A 5,550-nucleotide genomic window follows, 5' to 3' on the forward strand; every position below is an offset into this window, starting at 1 on the left:
TTACCTGTAGCATGCCTAATTTTGATCTATGAAGAGTATTAATCCTTCCTTTATATGGTAAGGCTTTTTTTCTCACCAATGACAATAGTGGGTAGGAACATGATTGTTAATAGTGCTGGGCCAAATTTAGGAGTAGGCTAATTAGAGGAAAGCACACAATCTTCTTTATTGCACAGATGTGTTTCAGCGTAGTGCCTTCTTCAGTGTGCAGAAACATGTCTGTGCGATAAAAAGATTATTGTGTGCACAGTGCGGCCTTTTCTCCTTTTCTCTTCTCACCTTTGTAAAAAGGGCAGACTTCTCCCTTCTCTAACACAGCCTCACTCCAGCTAACTTGGTTGCTGTGGTTACAAACAATGTTGTCCTCTCTAGCTATGACAACAAGCTTGTGGTCAGTGGATGCTCCTCCCTTGTGCATGCAGGTGCTGCCGTTGCAGATGAAGGTCACAGAGAGGTCACAACTACTGCAGGTCAAGGTGACATTACAGGAGTCACTGCTGGACCAGTTAGAGTCCACCATCAGGTTTGGGGTTGAGACCGGTTCTGATGACAACACACACACACAGTAACATCAAACCATGATAAATCAAACAGCAGGTTTAATTTTAGCGTAAGTAACACAATTTCCTGTGTGTGACTTTGTTAGATGATTTTACTTATATGAAAGGTGAATTAAATGATATGTACACCTATTAAACCGTATCATACATACATAATGATATACAGTGCCTATAGAAAGTTATCATACCCTTTTGAAATAGTTACTTTTTTTGTCTTACAGCCTGAAATCAAAACCCATTTTCAAAAAAATCTTTTCCAGTTTTATTTACAAATGTAGCTGTACAACATCAAAATAATGAAAAAAAAGTCAACAGTTCTGAAAATTAATAAAAAATTAAAAACTAGAATAACAGGGTTGGAAAAGTCATCATACCCCTGACTTAATACTTTGTAAAGCTTCCTTTTGCTTTCATTACAGCCATCAATCTGTTTGGATATGTCTCTATTATAGCTTTTCACACCTAGATAGGGGAATATTTGCCCAATTTTCCGTGCAGAAATGTTAAAATTTAGTCAAATTCTGTAGGGAATGGCGATGGACTGCTCTCTTCAAGTCAATCCACATATTTTCTATAGGATTTAAGTCAGGGCTCTGACTTTGCCACTCAAGGATATTCACCATCCTATCCTTAAGCCACTGCTTTGTTCTTTTGGCAGTATGTTTAGGATTTTTGTCGTGTTGGAAGGCGAATGACCTCCCCATCCTCAGCTGTTTAGGAGAGGGACGCAGGTTTTCCTCAAGAATTTTGGTGTACTTGGCAGCATCCATTTTCCCTTCTATCCTGACCAATTGCCCAGTCCCCGCTGAAGAGAAACATCCCCAAAACATAATGTTGCCCCCACCATGCTTCAAAGTAGGTATGGTGTGTTTTGGGTGTGTTTGGGTGTGTATACTGTGTTTGGTTAGCGCCTGGAGCTCAGTCCAAAAACTTAAATCTTAGTCTCCAAAAAGTTCGATCTTAGTCTCATCTGACCATATAAGCTTTTTCCACATGGTAGCAGAATATTCCAGATGTGTTTTTGCACTGAACTCCAAGCGCAATGTTTGGCGAAAACCAACACAGTACACCACCCAAAACACACCATACCTAGTGTGAAGCATGGTGGGGGCAACATTATGTTGTGGGGATGTTTCTTTTCAGCGGGAACTGGGCAATTGGTCAGGATAGAAGGGAAAATGGATGCTGCCAAGTACACCCACATTCTTAAGGAAAACCTGCGTCCCTCTCCTAGACAGCTGAGGATGGGGAGGTCATTCGCCTTCCAACACGACAATAATCCTAAACATACTGCCAAAAGAACAAAGCAGTGGCTTAAGGATAGGATGGTGAATGTCCTTGAGTGGCAAAGTCAGAGCCCTGACTTAAAAACTATAGAAAATATGTGGATTGACTTGAAGAGAGCAGTCCATCGCCATTCCCTACAGAATTTGACTAATTTTAACATTTCTGTACGGAAAATTGGGCAAATATTCCCCTATCTAGGTGTGCAAAGCTATAATAGAGACATATCCAAACAGATTGATGGCTGTAATGAAAGCAAAAGGAAGCTTTACAAAGTATTAAGTCAGGGGTATGATGACTTTTCCAACCCTGTTATTCTAGTTTTTAATTTTTTATTAATTTTCAGAACTGTTTACTTTTTTTTTCATTATTTTGATGTTGTACAGCTAAATTTGTTAATAAAACTGGAAAAGATTTTTTTAAAAATGGGTTTTGATTTCAGGCTGTAAGACAAAAAAAGTAACTATTTCAAAAGGGTATGATGACTTTCTATAGGCACTGTATTTGCCATAAATAACTATTTGATGAGTTTTGTCTGACTAAGGCAGTAGTGCCATAAACCTATCACTTCAGCTCACTACTGCACCTGTGCTTTGTGTTGGGGTCCTGTCCGACCTTACTGGACTTATTTTATGATATTGACCAGTGAACAATTATCCCACTTATTATACAAGGAAGTCTTTTTAACCCTTTAACCCTTAACAGACTGCATGGAACTTTCCAGTTTTTCCAACTTGATGCCCTTGTTGCACAAAAAGATGTTTTTATTGGTTATGCTACATGACAGAGATTCAATATAATCACAGTAGTACAGTAATCAAGAGAGATAACCCTATAATGGTATACAATATAATTAGTATGTTTTAGGAGAACACAGATAATTAAAAAAAGAGATCTCTTCAAAATTCAACCCCCAAAGACATGAAAATATCAGTTTGTCAAGATTAATATCAATTTCCCCCAATTTCTGCTTAAGATGGACAGAACACCTTGAGTGTATGAGAGATTTTGTCTTCTACTTTGTGAAAAAACAGAAGCAATGTGTCACTTTCTGTTCAAAGGTTATGATACATTTAGCTGTTTGCAGACGGCACGGAACATTAAATTTTTTCATACTTGATGCCCTTGTGACACAATAGGCTTACTGTGTGGCCATGCTACATTGCAGAGATCAGATCAGATATACACATCATTGTATTGTAGCCATCTAAAATGGTATACATCATTGCCCATAAGTTTGAGTGCACAGTAACACACACTGTTTTTACACAAGAAACCTTAAGAAACACAGAAATATCAATTTGTCAAGATTAATCTAACTTTTCACCTAATGCTAGTCTTTACTTCTCTTTCCTCCCCGCCTCCTCACACTATAGTAAGACAGCTATTAAAATAAACTTCTGTGTAACGGATGAAGTACTATGTGAAAAACATCAGTGAAATACATTTTAAATTGATGATTGAGCTGCTTACAGAACTAACAATTATTTATTTAAATGCATTTGTAAAGCCTCCTATAACAGAAACAGCACTTTTTTCCAAAGTATGTCTTTTATTATTAAACAAATACAGTTGATAAATCAGCCCTGAAGCTGCTGCACTACATCTGTCTCCTTCGTCTGTAAGTCGGAAACTTGAGGTCCAATCCTTGATGACTAGTAAATTACATTATTGAGCTCATCTCATTACAATGTTTACCTTGATATTGTCTGCAGTGATTAGTGAAATGTTTACGTGGTAATGGTAACTCACCGAAAACAGAAAGCCTGTATTCAACAACAGTGTTTTTATTCTCAAAATCGATCTTTCCTTTGTAGAGTCCGCTGTCATTTTTCTGCAGTTCCTTCAGCTCCAGAGAGAACGTTGTGCTATCAAACTCTACTCTGCCCTTATAATGGGTTGATACCCTGAGCTGGATAGATTTATTATAATGTGGATAATATCTAACAATATCACATGATTCATTGAAGGTCCAGGTTGTATGATCTGGATCCAGATGGTTGTTTTCCTTCATGATCAGGGTGATAGAGTTTCCCTCTAGAGCAAACACAGACTCTGGGGCACTGGCTACTGTGGAGATAGAATGGGAACAGTTTGAGAGGGTAGAACTTCAAGCAGTGTGACATTAATTACAAACACAATTTCAGACTGCAGACTGCACATGATATAAACATGTTTATCAATCTATTTACATCTTATTTTATTTAACAAATAATCTAGACAGAGACGTTTCAGCAAATACAGAAACCTACCTTTGTGAAGGATTGCAGCAAGAAGAAGTAGAATATATTTTGCATCCATTTCTGTACCTTCAATATGCCATGGCAAAGACAGACTGCAGCAGTGACAAAAGTATGTTAAATATAGGCCAGTGACAGTTCAACCACAAAAACAATGAAGTTAAGCTCTGTACAAATGAGGAGATATCTAATAGTTTTAGACACAGATCATGTCGCAGCCGATATGACACAGGCAGGGCGAGGTGTGATTCATGGACCCAACAGGAAACCCAAATGAGAGCAGTGAATTATCAGAAGTCAACAACCATCTCCTCCAAAAGCAGAGCAGACAGAAATTGTAGTCATAGTGCATAGTGATGCTACCTGCATTACATAGAAAATAAGGCATGTTTCCCAAGTCCTCTACTGTACTGTACATGCTTTTCTACTAGTATGTGCAGTTTATTTATAGATTTCCTTTGTTTGCTTTTCACAGACTTCATGCTATTCATTGTTTTTTTCTTTCTTTACTGTTATGTATACATGTTTGATCCATTTGCCTTGACTATGAAGCACTTAAATAAATGCACTTGTGTTGTTTTTAAAATATAAATGTGCCAATATACTGCAACGCACCCATAGACTGTATGAACGCACCACTCTGACTCTCTGACTCAGCACAGCATTCCCCGTTGACCACTCTGTGTCCATTCATTTACCTAGTTATCATAGTGTATATACGGAGTTCTTTTCTATAGCTTTTAAAAAAGTTAAAAGCTAGCTGACACGAAAAGTTGTTTCGTGTCAGCTAGAAATTCTCAACAACTAGTTTCGTGTCAGCTAGAAATTCTTATGCAGTGCCTAGACAACTGAGAGGTGACTAGAGATTCTGATCAAGATCCTCACTGGTCTTTGTCCTTCATTGCATAACTCAAACCAATGGAGGAGACCAGCTAGAGTTCCAAGAAGCTAAGGTATACTTTCGAGGCCATCCAAAAAGTTGTCATCAAAAGTGCTAGAGGCCCATGCTCTGCGAGAGTTCACAGTCTACGAAACAATCTCTTGCGTAAAACTCTAAGATGAAAAAGCCTAATTTTTGTGCCTCGGAGTGCGTGCATTTTTCCCCCTCAGCACAATGATATTGTAAACCTTTTGTAGTTGCTGTTGTTTGCATGTCATGTTGCTGTCCTGACTTCTCAGTTACATGCTTCTATTAAATGTGTGTTTTGTTGTTAAATCTGCATATTTTAGAAAGGCACACACACACCATCTCTTTGTCAAGTCATCTTGTCAATTATTCATGAAACGGCTGAGGTTTTGCTCAGCACATTGCATTGAGTTGTGACTGTTAGCATAGTAGGCCTACAGTATGTTTATTGTTGGCTTGCATGCTATGAAATATTTTTTCTTTTCTGTTTTGTTGTTGTTGTTGTTGTTGTTGTTGAATCTACATAATTCTACATTACACACGCACACACACACACACA

The sequence above is a fragment of the Sardina pilchardus genome, chromosome 2 (assembly GCF_963854185.1).
Source record: "Sardina pilchardus chromosome 2, fSarPil1.1, whole genome shotgun sequence".
NCBI classification, from domain to species: domain Eukaryota; kingdom Metazoa; phylum Chordata; class Actinopteri; order Clupeiformes; family Clupeidae; genus Sardina; species Sardina pilchardus.